Consider the following 18,947-nt stretch of genomic DNA (forward strand, 5'->3'; position numbering starts at 1 on the left):
ACAGGGAGAAACAGACCAACCACGTATCCCTGTGACCCTTAATTTAGTCCTGCGGCTCATCTCATTAAGATAAGTCTTTAATTACACGATCCCATATTGTTTTTCACCGGAGCTCCAGCTTCCATCGCCTGGGCAGGGATGGGCAACCCCTACACACCCGAGAGCCGCCCAGCCGTCCCTCCAGCCGTCGACGCGGCACTCCTCCGAGACGCGACTGGGACCCCGCGCCCGCAACCCCTCGCCGCCCCATCCCCTCTCACCGATTGGCCCTGAGCGGCCGTGACGTCACAGCGTCCCCCTCGGCCGCCGCCCGTTAGCCCCCCGCACCACTCTGACGTCACGGTCAGCCCACGGCCGGCTCGGGGGCGGAGCCTCCTCCCGTCCACCGCCCCGCCCCGGCCCTTCGGCGCCGCAGCGTGACAGAGCCGGCCGGCGCCCTCCCGCCTCCCCCAGCGCCGCCGCTGCAGCCGCAGGTAGGGCCGCGGTCCCCGGGTGGGACGGAGGGTGAAGCGGGAGGAGAGGGGGGCGGGAAGGTCCCGGATAGGGGCCGCGGGCGCGCAGGAAGCGCAGTAGCGGTGCTCCGTCCCCCGCTCGGCCGGTCTGGGGGAGGGATGCAGAGCCGGGGCGGCGGGAGGGCCGGGGGTTTCTCCGGTAGCGTGTTTCCGCGGTGCAGTTAGTTAAGAGCGTGATGCAGTCCCGCATTGCCATGGCTACTGCATCCCTGCGCGGCCGCGGTTCCTTCCGCCGTGGCGGGGAACGGAGTCGGGAGGAATAATACGCGCTGGAAGGGAGATAACCCGTCCTACCTCCCCACCCCCGGCTGCGTTTGACGGCGAGGAAACGGCTGTACGCTGCCTCCCCGGTGAGGGCTGAGTGCTACTGCTGCTCCAGACAGCACAGCCCTAACCCGGTTTATCCCCCATTGTATGTGGACCCCGGGAGTAGGGCTGGGCATCAGCGGGAGGGCCCGGGGCGAAGGCGGCGGTGGCTGCTGCTGCTCCGTCTCCCCCGGCTCGTCTGCCCCTGCTCTTTGCTCACCGCCCCTGACAGCGTTACCGGATTGGAAATGGAGCCGCTGGAAGGGTTAATTCCCGGGTTGGTCTGTGGGACAGGGCGGACGCCACGTTAAACTAGTGCCTTGATAGGCAGCTCATCTGAAAGGTGCCCTGCCGTTTTAAAATCTAAATGTCTAAAGGGTACAAGCATTTGAAAAGGAGTAGAAAAGGCATGTGGCAGAAATGTGTCACTATGTCAGATGTGCGTGCATGGACTTTCTTAAAAACTTTATGACTTTGCTTTTATCTCTTCCATCTCCTGAAAACCCTTGGGCATCCACAGCATTAGAAGCTGGCAATGCTATGCAGAGTATCGTCTTGGGAAGTTTTAAGAGTTTTCTCCTTCCCTGCCTATGCTGGCTGCTTTCCTGCCCTCATCCGCCCCTCCCGCTTCCCAGGGATGCAGCAGCTAAGGATCCGACTCTGGAGAGAGCTTTCCGGCACCGATCCGTGCTCTGAACCCGCAGACAAAAGGGCAGTTTGCCAGACCTGGAGAGGAATAGTTAACACCTTGGCTTGCTCAGAAAGAAGGGCTCCTGGCAGACAGCAAAAGGCGTTTCTCCCTCTAGCATCTGGCTGTGCTGCCTGCTCGGTGTCCCAGCCATGGTTGAACGGCAGTGCCCCGAACTGCTGATTTGTATTCTTACAGTGCTCTGGGTGATCTCGGGTGATCTGAGATTCAGTACCACGGCGAAAAATGGGAGCAAAGCGCTCAGCCGGCTGCTAGCGATGGCCAGGGACAACAAGGCAGGGGCATAGCTGCAGTTAGGATGCTTCCTTCCTGTCAGGAAGTCTCTGAGACCGCTCTGTGTAAATGGAAACACGCCCTGCAGCTGAAACCAGAGGAGGGCAAGCGTGCGGGCGTCTCCCGTGGTGGCACAGCCTTTAGCTGGAGTTTTGGGCCAGGTTGCTCTGCCAGGACCTGGCACGGCCGCGGACCCACTATAAACGGTTGGCTGAAAGTTATCGCGGCTGGCCCCGGCTTGGTGGAGGGTTTTGCAGCTGTGAAGTTTTATAGATGTGGGCTAACGGTGAGACTTTTTCTTTGCTGTTAGAAACCTCAGTAGATAGAGGTAAAGACACTGTCCTCACTGCTGCTAACAGAAGCTGAAGCTGTGTTAGGGAGAGTAAGCCTGTGCGCTTGTGATCGTTTGATGCTGTTTAGCAACAAAACCTGGAGTTTCTTTTGGAAACATTCAAGTATTTCAAGTGCAGTAGACTTAGTCTGTTTTCAGACCAGTAAATACCCAAGGCATTTACTCTGGCTGGGGGGGAGCTGCATTTGGATGCCCAGAGTGAGGCTTTCCCTTGGAAACTTATGGTGCCTGGAGATGTCTGGGATCAGCTGAGTGGAGATCCCTTTCCAGCTTTACGTGAACTAAGGAGCAGATGAAAAGGACTACTGTGCTGAGTTTACTGAAGTTAAGAGTGGGTTTACCCTCATGCCAGCTGACATGGGTCAAGGATGCTAAAAGAAATGCCAGAATTTTGCTGGATTTTACTGCATTTCTTACAAGGTACACATTACATATGTAATGCCTGGTGGAAGCCCATAGGGTCTTCTTTGTGGTTTTTATCCGTAAGTAGCTCTGTGAATTTATCATTACTCTCCTGTATTTTAGCATTCAAATGCAACCAGAGAGAGCAGCAATGAAATTAGCAGGAAATGTAGCTTTGTCTTACAAGCTGGGAAAGAGTCTGGCTTCAGTCTGTTTGCCTCACTGTGCTTTCTAAAAAGCAACTGCACTTTGTGTGGTTAAGTAACCTTTTCATACCAGCAGCTGATCAAATGGAGTGGCTTTGACTAAAACTCGTGCGTATTTGGTATATAAATACAGCATCATTAAGGATACTTAGTCTGTTTAGACTTTTTACAAGGGCATGTAGGGATAGGACAAGGAGGAATGGCTTAAAACTGACAGAGGGGAGATTTAGATTAGATATTAGGAAGAAGTTCTTTACTATCCTGTTTACTAGAGGATGCTGAGGCACTGGCACAGGTTGCCCAGAGAAGCTGTGGCTGCCTCATCCCTGGCAGTGTTCAAGGCCAGGTTGGATGGGGCTTGGAGCAGCTTGGTCTAGTGGAAGGTGTCCCTGCCTGTGGCAGGGAGGTTGGAACTAGATAAGCTTTAAGGTCCCTTGCAACCTAAACCATTCCATGATTCTGTGTACTGTCTAAGCAGTCTGTGGGTATACTTACTGCAGTATTTTTAGTAAGTTGATGTTGTCTTTACTTTCTCATCGAGAATTCCCTCTTGTGGCATTCCTTGCTTTTAGTGCACTCAGAGTTAAAATATTCTGAATTCTAAAGTCTAATCTTCTCTTTCCCTGCTGACCTTCCTTTTGTGTTGTTTACAGGAGGAATTAATTTAGAGACGATAAGATTAATGATCAAAACAAAAACCTAGATTGGAAATAATGCCCCAAATCCGTTAGGCCTCTCTGGGCAGCACCTGTAATTGCTCATTCTTTTGTGACTTGCTGGGAGCAGATTTTTGAAGTGTTTGAGGATTCAGGTTTTTGGAATGGTGATGGAGCTAGCAGTGTTACAGGATTTCAGGCTGATGGAGCACTCAAGTCTGGCAGCCACAAGTGGAAAGGCTGGCAGTGAGAGCAATCTAGAGCTGCCCCTTGGGAAGCATATTCCCAAAGGGAATGTAAGTGACATTCAGTTGGTAATTGGTTAAATACTCTCAAGTACTGAGCTGACCTCGTTCCTTTACCTCCCTTATTTTTGGGCAGCAAACATTGCAACATCAAAAGCTTCTGTTCCTGCTGAGGTCAGGAAAAAAACCACCCATACAGAGCAAGGTGGTGGTGCTTACAAGGTTACAGTGCTCATCTCTGCCTGCCTTCTAGTGGTCTCAGCAGTCCTCTCTCCATGGTGCAGACAAAGCAAGTCTCCCAGTTAACACCATCTGAGACAAATACTGGGGAGAGAAACAGAAATTTCTATGTGGTCTCATGTTAAAACAGCATCATGTCTCCGTGTCTTGTTGCCTCTCTGTCCCACTTGGAGCTAGCACTAAAAGAATGTCACCTTCAGCATTCATCCTTGCTCCTGCTTGCTGCTGCCCAACAGGCAGGGCAGGACTGGTGTGATGGAGCAGGGCAGCAGTTGGGTGCGAGGGTGGGCTCAGTGGTATTTTGGGTGTCACATTGCCACCAGCACGGGAGGTGGCTTAGGCAGTGCTCTGCTCACTGCCTGACCAGGGGTTCCTGCTGAGGCAGCAAGAAGCCAGAGCTCCCATGCACAGTCATTTCCTGGGATGGGTCATGCCATAGAGATTCCTTCAGACTTGGAAGGAATTTGGGAGCAAATGTGCTCTTGGAGGCATGTTTGTTGTTTATTTTATTCCAGACGTGAAGGGAAGGGTTTGTTCTCAGACTTCAGAGGCAGGGATGGGATGCTCTTTAACTGCTGGGGAACAGAGCCTCAAATACCTCTACCTATTATTTCTCGGCTTGCTTTTACTCCCATGAGTGGCACACTGCCTTGAGATGGGTCACAAGCAAACTCAGTTGTCTCTTCAAAGCTATTAAAGCTCCACTTAGATTTGGGAGCAACTCATATAGGTTGTGAAGGGATGTATAGGTGATGATGCCGTTTGCTGTAACCTCCCCTGCATAAAACTGAACAACATGCTCATTTTGTCCTCTTAATCTTTCATAACCTCCTTTCGCTGCCATGTCTGAATTTAGTTGTGTAGGGTGAGATCTATAAAACTGTTTAAACATAGGAATACTTCGGGGGCTATTAGCCTCAGCTCTTCTCAGTAATGCTTTTCTTTTCCTGTTTTTGCAGCGTAAGAAATTATGTTCTTCCGGGATTCAACATATGCTTTTGAAAGCTGTTTGACTATAGCAGACTTAAGAAATTGATGCTTACTGCATGCTAGTCAGAGCACACTTCTCTGTGTGCATCCAGACATTTACAAAAGTGACAGTAATCCTTGTAAACTGTGGCTGTCTTGTCATATGCAGTATAGTTGCTACTTTGTTTTGTGATTCTTAAAAGATATTAAAAATGCAGAAGATTCCTCAAATATGAAGGGTTTATGCGTGCTAGTGTTGGAAGCACTTTTTCCCTTGTATGGAAGATCACACACAAGGACAAATGACAAGGATAATCAGTGAATTACATAGAAGTTAGTGTGTTTAAAAACTTGCCTGCAGTTCGAATTGCTTTGCTCTGGCCTTTCCTAAGGCTGTTTAAATTTGGTATTGCACCAGCACAGTTAAGAGGGCATTGGTTAGGCTGACATCCGTGGATTTCCTAAGTGCTGATTGATAGAAGTGTTTTTTATCTGGATTCCTGAGGGCATCATAGCCTGTTCCCTGCGTCTGGCAGGACAGCAGTTACATTTCTGTTTGATAAAGGTACTGCAAACAATCATCTGGATTGATTTTTTTTGATTGACAAATCAAATAAATGTTGCTTCTAATCCTGCTGTGGAGACAACTGAGTCCCTGTGGACTCTATGCAGTGGCTTTCCCTAGACCTGTTTAATGAAATTAATCTCCTAAAATTTATTGCCTTGGTTTCTGCATTTGTGTTTTGGCATTTAGGACACATCATCTGACAGGGTAAATAAGAGCACAGGAGCAAACTTGTCCAAAGTATGTGGTCGGTAAATGCTTTCCTGGTGTGTTCAATGCGTTGGAGAATTATTTCATTTCCTCGATGAAACGGTTGACTCATGTGAAACACAAAGCATCAAGCATTTAGAAAGCACAATGGCAGTCTAATAAATTCCCTTACCAGGTGTAGAGATTTTACAGATGCATGCTGCTAAGTGTAATTGTTACTTCTCCAAGAACAAATGAATCATGCTGCTTATGCTGAACACGGGGCTGTGAATTAAGAGTTGGTCTCAGCATCCCTTTTCATCTGGGTATTTTGTATGTCCTTATTAAAGCATTACCAGCGGTAGAGGTTGTGCTTCATTAATGATAGCTTTGTGGATGACCAACAGTATACTGAGCAGGTAGAAATAAAACACTTCCCATGAACTTGTATTTATGCTAAACTTGTTTGTGTTTAATTGATCTCCATGTCAAAGCTTCATACGGAACGTTTGCCTGCCAAGTGAGGTGCTTTGGGCGATGACTGAATACACTGAGTTGCACGAACACAGCTTGCTTGTGCAGATGTGTAACAAACGTGGAATAAACCTTTTTTCCTGCATTTTCACATTCTGCCCTGCTCTTTGAGCCTATACCCTTGAGACACTGGGTCAGCATTTTGAATACTGACTGTTCTTCTTCTGTTGTCCCTTAGAAGCACTCCTCTCCCTCTGTGACCCTTAGAAAACTTTTTTCTTCTTGCTGTCTGTCTCTGCTGTGACTCAAGGGTTGTTGCTTTCTTCCTACACTCAAGTTTAGGCTGTCTGCTGTAAAACTTAGGCTTGATTTCGGAAAGGCTGTGGTTTTGATTTCAGGTAATGCTACAGCTTTCAAAGCATATGCATGCTGATGGATGTTTCTGTTGGGGTTATGGTTCTTAAGGATGTTAGATGAAAACGAACACATAATAATTTGCCAAATAATGTGGTTTAGCCTACTAACCCAAATACACCTCAAAGCATCTTATGGCTTTAGGCCATATGTTTAGCTAATCAAGTGCATATGTACTTCCTTTTTCTTTTCCTTTTTTATTTTTTGCCCCTTCCCTTTATGCTGTTACAAACTTGCTGGGAAACATTTCAGATTAAGGCAGCATTTCTGCTGTGCCCTTGTTGGCTCAGGAGTCCCTAGCAAGTGCTAATTGCAGGAAAACACCTTCTTCCCTTAGATGCCATATGGCTGTGGGCTTGGAGCAATCCGCAGCTTGGTGGAGGAGCTCCTCTGCCCCTGCTGAGGTAATTCGTATTCAGGTAGAGGTCTCGAAGATCTAATCAGGTCTTGAAGCTCTTAGAAGTAAGCAAACGAAATGTACTTGTACATTGGCCTCTACCTTGTCAATTGTCAGCACAGGGATCTGAACGTAAAGGTCTAGTTCTTGAGCTGGTCCTGTGTCCTCAGGTTTGGTTTCATTCGTAATGATGAAGACTTGGGAAACTACGGACCAATCTTTATAGGCTTCCCCTTAGATGTCATATTTCTATGCACATAATGTAATCAGAAAGCTTCTGTTAACCTTTTCCTGAAGGATTATCTCCTGCTCCTGGGTGGCTTTTAAAAATGCTGATGTTTTGCATTGTTATTTTTAGAATTATCTCCTAGCCAAACAGCAGGGAGAACCTTTGACTTAAATAACAATAATTAAACCTTTAACCTGTTAGGAGGTTGACATTCTCCAATGCTTACCATTGCCCTGCCCTTTGGAAAAAGAAACTCGAGAAACCTTTTTGCATGCTGAAGTTCAATTAGCATGCTAGTTTGGGTGCATGGCATGTGTGCTTATCAAAAAGCAGCTACGTGTTCAGTTCATTCACGTGGCTGCTCGCATGCTTTTGAGCAAGACCTCATGTGGTTGCTGCAGGAAAATGTTGGTAGAGGCACAGGAATTGGGATTTAGCTTTGAAGAACACAGTGATAGCTGTGCTTGCATTTTTATGTGTATGCTTATGTGGGTTGCAGGATAGCAGATGTTAGGACGAATGCCTGTTTACAGTTTGGTGGCTTATTTCTCTTCTACAGTACTGGCACGGAGAGGGTGCTCTTAGCTGGTCACAGACCCTGTGAACTGGTGCAAGCTCTCAGCTCTTTGTCCTAAGTTAGGGTCATGCTTGCATCATGTATTTGTCCCTCAGTTCCCTTTTTGCGTATCGTTAAGCTTTGCACTAGTCTTGTGAACTTACTCCATGCATAAAGCCTCATTAATGGAGAAAATATCTTTGCTTGCAGCACAGTTCGCAAGTTTCTTTTTTTACTGGCATGTGATACAGTGATGAAAAATAAGCTTCTAGTCCAGCAGGCCTGGTTTTGTGCAGGTTTTTCTCTGCCTCCTTGGCAGGTCGAAGCAGAAAAGCCTTGGAGAAAGATTTTGAGAAGTTGTGGCAGTCTGGTGAAGTTCCTGCTGACTGAACAAGGGGAAATATAACCCCCATTTTTAAAAGGGGTGGGGGGAAGGAAGACCTGGAGAGCAACAGACCAGTCAGTGTCACCTCATTGCCTGGCAAGATCATAGAGCACATCCTTCTGGAAACTATACTAGGACACATGGATCCCTGTGGCAGGGGGCTTGAAATTAGATGATCTTTAAGGTCCCTTCCAACCCAAACCATTCTGTGATTTTCCATACCATATCTGATGATATTCCATACCATAGAATGTCATGCCCAGTATATAAACTGGGGGCAGTTGGCTGGGAGAGGCTGATCATTGCTAGGGTGGGGCTGGGCATCAGTCAGCAGGTGGTGAGCAATTGTGTTGTGCATCACTTGTTTCTCTTAGGTTTTATTCCTCTCTCTTTCTTTTTGACAGTTTTCTTTGTTATTATTATATTTTACTTTGTTTCCATTATTAAACTGTTCTTATCTCAATCAATGGACTTTATCTTTTTCTGATTCTCCTTCCCATCCCACTGGGGGTTGGGGCAGTGAGTTGCGTGGTACTTAGTTGCCAGCTGGATTTAAACCTGAACACTGTCCTCTGGTCTTGCAGCCTTCATCAGATTCCCAACTAATTCTCCAGAGGACGTACTCTGTCCTCTGCTTTTACTTGGCAGACTCCTGGAACCTCTTGACTTTCTTACCCTTTCTTCTGCCCTTTCAAAACCATCATCATCTCCTTTTGGAGCAAGCAAAAGCAGGCTGCAATTCTGCCCATGCCTTCCAGAATAAAAATAACATCCTTTGGTACTTCTTTATATTGATTTCTTGCTCTATCACCACTGCTAAGTGGTTGCATTAAGGTACAGGAAGGGACCACTAATGCTGTTTTCAGACATTTTTCTCTCATTTTTTTAATCCGTCTAATTGGTTCGTTCCGTCTGAATTTGTTAGAGCTCGTTTAGAGAAGATATTCAGATCTAAACTCTAGCTGAGCAATTGCTGAGCTATCATGAATTTCCAGTTATGCAGACTTGAATACTTCATGGTTTCACAAAACAGGAGGTTCAAACAATGCATCAACACAAGTGTCAGTTGCATGTGGTACAGTTCCATTTTCTAAGCATTTGCGGGGGTTGACTTTGTGTCTTAAAATATACATTTAAGAAGCTGTTAAAACACAGATTTGAGTCCTGAGGGATGCACTTGGTGAGAGCATGGAGATGTCAGGTTTTAACAATCTTTTATAGCATATGAAGATTATCATCTTGGAGTGAATGCTCCTTTAGTGCTGTGTTGCCCTCGAAGGAGAGATGGATAGCCTTGGGAGGAGATGACTGTCTTTGAACCTACAGTGACAGAGACTCTTAGTTGCCAATTGCAGGTGTGAAGGAGCTTAGCAACGTTAAGGGGTTTTCCACCACTCTCCCCACTCTCTTTTTCCTTGCTGCTCCTTTTGTGATTTCCATAATTCTCTCTGTATCTATTTTAAAGGCTTTGTCTTTCAAAAGCTTATCCACCCAATGCCTTGGGAGGTTGTTTTGCAGAACAGAGGAGCAGGGCTGGGGTTTGGGCTGAATCGATGAAGGAGCCCTAGTAAGCCACTGGCTCTGACACCTCCCTCCTTATAACAGCATTGCTCTGCTGAGACCTCTAGCAGATCCCCACCTAAGCTGTCAGTCATTAGCGTTAGAGCAGAATGTTAACCAGATCTGTCTTTTTGTGTGCGGTTTGTGGGGTTTTGTTTTGTTTTTCCTTCCTCTTTTCCTCCACCAAGTACCAGTTCCTGTGTGAGGCTGTGAACTTGAGTATTTAATTTCCCTGGTCCAGAATAACAGGTCTATTTAAATGAAGAGCTGCTTCACTGCTGTTTGTTTTAGAGATGACACATCTGTGTGGGGAACTTGTATTCCAGGGAGATGAAAACTGTGAAAAATAACCTCCAACCACAGTCATTGTCTTTTGATATTTGAAAACTTGTTTCATGAAAGAAGTTTCTTGCACAAAAGCATGTTTTGCTCTTAGCATGCAGTAAAAATAGAGCTGTGGTGGTGGCGAGATTCCAGAGGGGGAAACTTTCAGAGAGCTGCTAACATGAATAAGCAATTTCATTGCCTGAAGTGTCATTCTGTATCCTACACATTCTGTACAAAATATATATGGAATAGAAGCACTAAGAATGTAAAAGTTTGGGTTTGCCTGCCAAGCACTTTTAATATATTGCCATCCATGTAATAGATGTGCAGAGTTTTACAACAGAGGCTAAAGAGCTTCTCTTTTGCCCAGAGTTCAAAGAGTTGCTTTACATGTATGGCATATGAAACACAACTTAATTCTTTCCCTAGTATTTCACTCCTGGCAGAATATGAGAGCTTATAAAATACAGTGTAAGTTAGGTTTTCACTTTGCTGCAAGCAGCATAGTAAAGGGGAAAGCTTTGTTTCCCATGTAGAAATCACGTTCTAATTATCCAGCAATGTGTTTCTCTCATAGGATGCATTTAATTATAAGCTTTGGGCATCAAGTAAAAAATGTTTGTTGTTATCAGAAAAATCAAACTTCCCATTGAAATTTAGTCTTAGGCTACTACACTCAAGGTGTGATGCAGATCACAGGTTGTTGGTAATCGTTTCTTACAGTATAATGTGCTCTAAGGCTGAGGATTAAAAGGGATACTTCCCTTCTGTCTTCAAGGTTCTCAGCTGACCAGCACGTAGTAAATGTTTTGTCATATTCACTGTCTCTTTAGCTTTCTATTTTAATCTTTTCTGTGTATTTATTTTCTTTAGCACCGTTTCTGTTGAAATATTTTGCTGTATTTAGGTTGAATAAAACGTTTAAGTTGCCTTTTTTTTTTTTTTTTCCTCCCAGAAATCTGTAATTGGTCTCTCAGTGGTTAGCATTCTCCCCCTTCTTCTTGAGTCCTCTCACATCTGGCCTACCTTGAGACCATCATTAGTCCTGCAGTTTTCAAGACAGAAACATAGTAAAGTGTCTTAAAATTGGTCTCCATATTTTGAGCAATAAGGGAGAGAAGGAAGGCTGTTGTTTGCTTTTTATAGTGCAGTAATGTGTCTGTAAGTTAGCTCTGTGTGACATATCCTGTATGGCCTTTTGTTATTTCACATTTTCTTTTTTTTGTAACTTTCACTAGAACCATTCTATAATATAAAATGATGTGTGTGCAGTGCCTTTTATTTTGGCCTTAATTGCCTTTTAGAATTCAGCTTTAGAAATTCTGTGTCTTTTTGTCTACCTGTCTCATTTGCCTTTCTTTTTGCTATGGTTCCATTTTCTTGCTGGGTGCAGTGCAATAGCTTTTCTCATCTGCAGTCAGGTAAGACCTCACTGTCACACACGTGCCTGCCTCGTGCTGGTTCTTCTTCTGCAGTAAATCAGGTGGTGGAACAGACATGTCTGAAAGCTGATCTTCTTACTAGGTCGATTTTGGTGGGGGCTAGCTCAGTTTTTCCCTGCTTCACTCCACTTGAGGGTAAGAAAGGAATGAAAGCACCCTTTACAGCAGTGTCAAATCTGTTCTTGGTTGCTCCTGCTAAGCCCACATGCCTTAAGTAAAGGTTTTATAGCTATGGACCTAGCTGAATGGAGCAGTCAAGCGAGGATGAGGTGATGTGATGGTTACCGATGGGCATGAGCCAACACCATAGCAGGCATGAGCAGAAAAAGTGCCTGTGTGGAGGGAGCTTATCTTTAGGAATGTGTAAGTTTCTGCAGACATTGTGTGAGAGAGACTTTGTACAAGTGATGAGGCAGAGGAGGTGAATTTGGTACCCACTTCTCTAGGGGACTGCTGCCCTGCAGAGGATGGGATAGCTGCAGGGTCGGGAAGGAAACTTACTGCCTGCTGCTTATATGGGTGTTAGTTTGTCCCTGTATTTGAAGCAGTTATAGGAAATTACAATACCGACCCTGCCTTTTCTCTAGTGCTTTTGAAAGCATGGAGCAAATGCAGTAAACCTTTTGCACCTTAGCATTAGAGCTGGAAGTTCAGTCTAGTGTGTTTTTCATTGGAACAGATTTTAATGGCAGTGGAGTTTCCACTGCACCAGGAGTTTGTTGCATCTTACTAATAGGAGAAAGTGGTTAAATTCTGGAGGAAACTGACCTATTTTGCTGGAGTTCCCTGCCTAATTTCTGCAGGTACCCGAATTTTTTATAATACAATCTTGTAGAAAACAGCTTGGCAGTTGCTGGACGTGTGGACAGTGTGGCTTTTTTTTCCTTCAGTAGTCTATAGACTCATTCATAGGGTAGTGGTAAGATCACACTAAGCTTTACCATTACAGTATTTCCTTTTAATTGGCTGCTCGGTCTTTCTCCCCTTAAAACAATAAAATGTAAGAAACTGCAGTACTTGCTGCATGGAGCAGGGGCTTCTGATGAAGTAATAGATAGGAAAGTGCTACCAATATTAAACTAAGAAAATGTACAGGTAGAAATGTACAGGTTGGTCTTTTACAGGGGCCCTTGTTACAGCAGTGATTCTGTACCCTGAAACTTGCTGGTTCCCGTCAGGGGTTGGTTTGGCACAGGTCTAGTGCAGGCAAGGATGTTCAGCTCCTCGGGACCCGCCAGGCTTTTCAGCCCTGAGCTTCTGTAACAGGACTGCCATCAGCTGCCTGCGCAGTTCTGGGAACCGTTTAATTTACAGATGTGCTAAGTGTTGTGCAAGAAGGGAAAGGGGAGGAATGATCTGACTGATGAATCTGTTAGAAATCTCCAGTCTCGTCAACTTCTGCCTCTGTACAAGACATGTAGTTTTCACTTTCAGTATTCCTTGTCAGTTCTGGGCAGGAAGAAAACAACGTCAACATCTTGCCTTGCATAGTGTCAACTCTTTTATTATTTTTATTTGGAGAGGAGTTTAGATGTTCAAAGGCAGTTGCTTTTCTGAATGATGAGGCTATGATTTTTGGTGCTGTTTTAAAGGCAAGGGGTTTGACAGGGTTTTGTCCTGAGCAGAACGATGCTGTGACATAACAGTTGTATCTGGAGTCACTTTTTTTTTTTCTTCTTTTCTCTTAATTGTCAGAATGGTGGGAAGAGGAACATTTTTGGTACTATCTTCTACTTAAAGCTAGACTGACTTTGTTTTGTTAGTACTGTTCACTTCGTGTGGTTGTACAATCTGCCATGATGTTTAGCACCTTAAAATGAAGGCACCAAGTACTGGTGCAGCTGCAGCCATACAGGATTAACTCATGTCTCACGGGAGTACAGCAGGAATATAGAAAGGTTTTAAGATTGATTTCTCATAGTGAGCTGGTCAGACGACAAAACAGCAAGGAAAGATGTGCCGTGCATTTGCCGTGTCAGGATGCATCTTTTCTTCCTTTAGGATAAAAGTGTAGAAATTAACTTTTATTGAGGAATGTAACTAATTCCATGTATTACATGTGGGGGTTTTTTGTGCATTAGGGCCCACCAGGGAATTTGACTTCTCCCATAGCACTCCAGGTACTACCCCATGCTTACTGGAAATGAAAGTAAGCACTCAAATACTTAACATACTTGCCTAAGGGTAGTTTGTGTGCTTTTTCAGTGTGATCTGGTTTCCCAGACACAAGCAGTCCCCCAAAAGGCGTCATTTACCCATCTGAACACAGAGGTTGTAGTTACACATCTTACCAGGACATCTTAATTCAGGTTTTATGTGTACCGTTATCCCTGTACTAGTCAGCTTGCATGGCGTAGCATTGCCTTCGTGACTGTCACCCTCAGCTTTTACGATCTTCCCCTAATTTCTCACCTGTTTGTTGGATCGCTGTATCTAGTCAGCATGTGAGCCCCAGACAACCTTTTTATAGCTAAACCTGGTTTACTGGATAGCTGCGCTCAGCCATTTCTTGCTTTCACATGTGCAAGAGAATTGCAGATGCTTTTACGGGTCAGATAGCAAGCTAGTAAATGCAAAGAAGATAACCAAGAATTATAGATCTGCCCTATACTTTCAGTTTTATTCTTGAGATGTCCCCTGGCTTCAGACCTCAGCAGGAAGAAGGGGCAGGCTGGTGCCAGATCCTCTCTCGGCGCTCAGACTCAGTGCTGTGGCTGCAGGTGTTGCAGGAAATGAGGTTTCAGGTGGAGGGGCAGCCTCATTTGTAACTCTTCTGGTTCTTCGTACTTCTTGGGTTTTAAATTTTAATTATGAGATGGTGGCATGTAAAAAAAGGATAAAACTTGAGGCTTACTGTCTTGAAGCTGCACAGTACTCTTGAACTCTGCTGCTAGTAACAGTCATGCAAGACCGGGCTTCTCCGTCCTTTGGACCTGTTGGCTGTGGTGTCATGAGCTGTGTTCTTAGAAAATGCAGCCTTTTGACCAAGAAGACTCATTAAAATAGGCTTTGGGGTCTGAATCTTCATTTTTCTCTTGTGCAAGTAAAAAGTTGGGTTTAGTGAAGTGCACAGAGATCATAAGAGTCCCTTTATTAAAGGGGAGGAGAGCAGTTTTTCAGACTTTCTTGAAGGTGGCACTTTAATGAGAGAAAGGAGACCCAGAATGAAAGCTGAAGTCCTTATGGTCCTCTGGACTTAGCTTTTGACTCCTTCATCTTCTCTTTCTTTAGCTTCCCAGGCTTCCTCTGGCTAACTTGCCATTGTGAGCTACAGCTAGCAGTGCTTTCCCAACTGCAATACCAGCACGGCTTTTGAAAAAAGGGGGAGCTTCAGATTAATAAGCATCTGTTTATAGCTTTTAATAAACATTCACATACTGCCTGGGGAGAAGGGCTTTGGAGCACAGCTAGGCAGCAAACACTGTGCTTTGGCTTTCCTTCCGAAAAGGGTAACTAGTAGCTCTTGTGCCATGTTTCCATCTAGTTTGCTACAGATCCTTTCTTCTGTTTCTGTCCCATTTTAAAGGAACAAACAAACTAACAAACCAGTTCTTTAACCCGCTAGCCTGGAGTTGTCTGTGCAGTGTCCTTGCGTATTTATAGTCGTGTACTGTTACCACACAGCAGTTGAATAAACCTGCGTGCTTTGCCTTTTCTTCCTCCCCGTTTTATTTCTGTAAATACTTTTGCAGTCTGCACTTTATTACTCTAACAGCAGCGTGCTATAAGATGCCAGTGGCAAGGAAGTTTCCAGTATCGCAGTGCTGAGGCATGGGCACAGGGTACCCCCTCCAACATTGGGAAAATGCATGCTGTTGCAAAAAGCATTTTACTGTAGTGCTGAGGGATGCCAGATCTGCTGCTGCTAAAGGGAGCTCTGCGGCATGAGAGATCTTTATTTGTAGCTGGATGCATCCCTCTGGGATGGAGAGGTCGTGATGTACCATTTTCTTCCTGATTCTTAGTACATTTGTGTGGTTGCTTTCAACTTGTTCTTAGTGCTTGGCCATAGCCTTCAGTGTTTTCCCTCTGGCTGAAGTTACCTTGTGGTGCAGCAAGAGCTGTTGACAATGAGGGGGATGAAATGCATGTGAATGTCCAAATCCTAGAACCCTCAGATCCTGATTTAAGCTAGTTCAGTTCTGCTGAAAATGTGAATAAAACTGCAGGGATCTGTGATTTGTCTTAATTCACCTGTCTGTACATGATTAGAGTCTGGTTTAATGAGGTACTGGGTATTGAACACATTTAGTTATTCCATTTTGCAGTATCCTTTCTTGTATATGTTTCTGTTCTGTAAAATGCTTTAATTACCACAACTGGGTTTATGCATGAAGGTAATCATTACTGCAGGATTTGGAGGGAGTGGAATGACAGGAAAAGTAATGGCATGAAATCATACCCCTGGTTAACTGGCCAAAGTCTTCCTCTACCCCCTGCGCTTTCACATGCTTTGAAATATCACTGAGGTTAAACTGAGACTTTCTCCTCTCCTTTGTCCTGCATTTTTTACACTTCCCTGCGTTTTATACAAATCATTTCTTTCTAAACTTCTTTGTGCCGGCAGTGTTGGTGAGCATGATAGCTCAGCACTGTGGGTACCCATGAATCAGCAGCAGGCTGGAGGATTTGCCACTGATGCACGGTGGGCCCAAAATCTGCATCGCTTTGCTAGAGATACACTTGCAAAATAAAGGTTAAAAATAGTTTCCTGCATTTTAACAAAACTGAAGTGCAAAATCATGCTTCACCTGCTTCCCATAAAATAAATGTACCTGTGCTCTCAGATCAATATGGACTGTGGTTTATTCTAAACTTCTTTTATTGCTAATGCTGAGCATGCTTGGGACCTAAGAGGGTGTTCAAAAAGGGCAGTTAAGGCTTTAAGAATAGAAAGGAGAAACTGGGCAGCTTTGGAAAGTGGACAGAAAATGGTTGACAGCTTTGATTATCGGTGCTGTCTTCCAGTTCTTGAGCAGCTGAGTGTTTTCAATTCCAGTACTTTTACAAAAGCCGATGCCAGCATGATCGCTGTGTTTTTGGAGAAGGGGTAGTTTGTACTTTCGGAGGAGGGAAAAGAGGAGTCACCTCTGCAGTGGCAGGGACTGGGAATCATTGCTTCGATGAGAAAACACAGTTCAAGATTTCCAGAATCAAATGCTTAAACTTAGGCTGCAAAGTCCTAATTTAAGACCGAGAAAGTGGCTGTTTTCCAAGGCGGCTCAGCAGCCAGGCATGGCAGTGCATTCCTGTCAGAAGACAGCAAGGTTATTTAGATGTCTATTTTGGGGATTTTTTTGGAGCTCAAGTTCAGGCACTTACATGTGAAAACTGGGGTCTGTTTTGGGGAGTTCTTGAGCAGTGGGGTGAGAGCTGGAGGATCCTGTTGAAAGCAAACAGGCTCCCAGTGCTTTGCGCTTTCAGCCCAAAATGTGGTGTTGCTGCTGTCTGGTTTGCTTAAAAAGGGTGGCATGGGACAGGGAGCAAACCTTTGTGGTTTTGTGCTTTGTCTTTGTATCTGAAAGTATCTGCAACTGAAGTTACTCCAAGAAGAAACTCAAAAAACAACATTAAAATGTGACCAAGAATTTTTAAATCACTTTTTGGCATAAACTTCCGGAATGTGTTTTCTCTGGAAAGCTGAGGAGACAATTTCCTTTGATGGGTGGGAGCTGCTAAAATACTTCAGCATTTAGCAGCCCTTTCCTCAGAGCAGTGCTTTCATGTTGGAAGAGCAGGTTGTCACTGCTAGTAACCTGCAGGAAAAAACTTTATAAATGCTTTCAACAAAAAAAAAAAAAAAAATTGCAAGAAAAGCACATTTCTGTGTAGCCTTTGGCCTGTGTTTTTGATTGCCACATGAAGGAGCACCAGGGTCATCCATGCATGGGGTTGAGCGGCAGGGCAGAGCTCACCTCTTCAGCCCAAACACAGGGTGGCTGCTGGAGCATAGTGCATGTCCCAGCTCACAGTGCCAGAAGTGGACCAAGGATGCAGAATGTTCTGTGGATGCCCAAAATGACCCTGTCTGTCTAAATCCAGAAGATTTTAGGAAAAGTAATATCTTAATGATGTGGCTCAATCTTGTTGGGGCAAGTTGTAAATTTAGCCTTCATTATGTTTTTGTTGCAGAATTAGAAGTCCACTTACTTTGTTTTGTTTAAGACATCAGATATGCCTTTTCCTGGGTGAAATACAGACTTGAAGGAGTAAAGCATCTTTCAGGTTCTAAGCCTGAGTGCTTTCAGACTCAGATCCAGCTTGCCCTGGTGTTCAGGAGCCTTACTGCACTGGTAAAATGTGGTAGCAGAAAGGATGATTTCTTTCCTATCCACTGTAGAAAGGCAGAACCGGGTGCACCCTCAGCAGGTTTGCTGATGACACCAGGCTGAGTGAAAGGTTGACACACCCGAGGGATGGGATGCCATCCACAGGGACCTGAACCAGCTCAAGAAGTAGACCATGCAAACCTCATGTTTAACAAGGCCAAGTGCAAGGTCCTGCACCTGGGTGGGAGCAATCCCCAGTATCAAGACAGCCCTGCAGAGAAAGACTTGAGGGTGCTGATGGATGAGAAGCTGGACATGACTTAGCAATGGGCATTCACAGCCCAGAAAGCTGACCGTATCCTGGGTTACATCAAAAGGAGTGTGGCCAGCAGGCCAAGGGAGGTGATCTTGCCCCTCTCCTCCACTCTGGTGAGATCCCACTAGAGTCCACGTTCAGCTCTAGATTCCTCAGTGCAGGAGAGACATGGACTTGTTGGAGCAGGTCCAGAGGAGGGCTATCAAAATGATCAGAGGGCTGGAGCACCTCTCCTGTGAAGGCAGGCTAAGAGAGTTGAGGTTGTTCAGCCTGGAGAAGAGAAGGCTCTCTTAATAAGGGGGACTTTGTTGCAGCCTTCCAGTACCTAAAGGGGCCTGATAAGGAATATGGGAACAGACTTTTTAGTAGGCCATATTGTGACAGGATGAGGGGTGATGGCTTTAAATTAAAAGAGGGTAGATTTAGACTACATAGAAGAAAAACATTTTTTACAATGAGGGTGGTGAGGCAATGGAACCAGGTTGCCCAGAGATGTGGTAGATGTCCCATCCCTGGAAACATTCAAGGTCAGGTTGGACAGGGTTCTGAACAACCTCGTCTATTTTAAGATGTCTGTTCATTGCAGGGGGGACTGGACTAGATGCCCAGTTAAAGGTCTCTTCCAGTCCAAACTGCTGTATGAATAATGTGCCTCTCTGTGAGATGGCTTCTAGGTAAAGGAGCATTGCTAGTGATCTGCTTGTGTATGTGGTCAGTTGCAGAATTAAGAAACATGCAGATTACAGTGTTTCACATGGCCACTCGTTTAATTTTTCTGGGAGTCGATGTTCCTCTGAATTGGGAAACTATTCTAATTAAAAAAGAACCCTTGTAGTTCCTGCCATTGAAGCAGTGTTTAATGTTGTGTGGCTGTTGGCAGGAGACTTGATGCATTTTCACATGACCCCCTCTGGAACAAAAGCATATTGTTTCCCTCTGTTTTTCTGTTACACA

General features: G+C 45.0%; 1 protein-coding gene across 2 annotated transcripts in view; it reads left to right on the forward strand.

Annotated features, from left to right (window-relative positions):
- The first annotated feature begins 369 nt into the window (after window positions 1-369).
- ELOVL5 (ELOVL fatty acid elongase 5) overlaps window positions 370-18,947 on the forward strand; it is a 38,587-nt gene continuing 20,009 nt past the window's right edge. The window contains exon 1 of one of the 2 annotated variants that reach the window (XM_065681495.1): window positions 370-473. The gene's annotated coding sequence lies outside the window, so the exon portion shown is untranslated. Of the gene's footprint in view, window positions 474-2,065; window positions 2,087-18,947 lie in introns of those variants that run through there. The other variant, XM_065681496.1, reaches the window with a different exon arrangement.

The sequence above is a fragment of the Lathamus discolor genome, chromosome 5 (assembly GCF_037157495.1).
Source record: "Lathamus discolor isolate bLatDis1 chromosome 5, bLatDis1.hap1, whole genome shotgun sequence".
Taxonomy (NCBI): domain Eukaryota; kingdom Metazoa; phylum Chordata; class Aves; order Psittaciformes; family Psittacidae; genus Lathamus; species Lathamus discolor.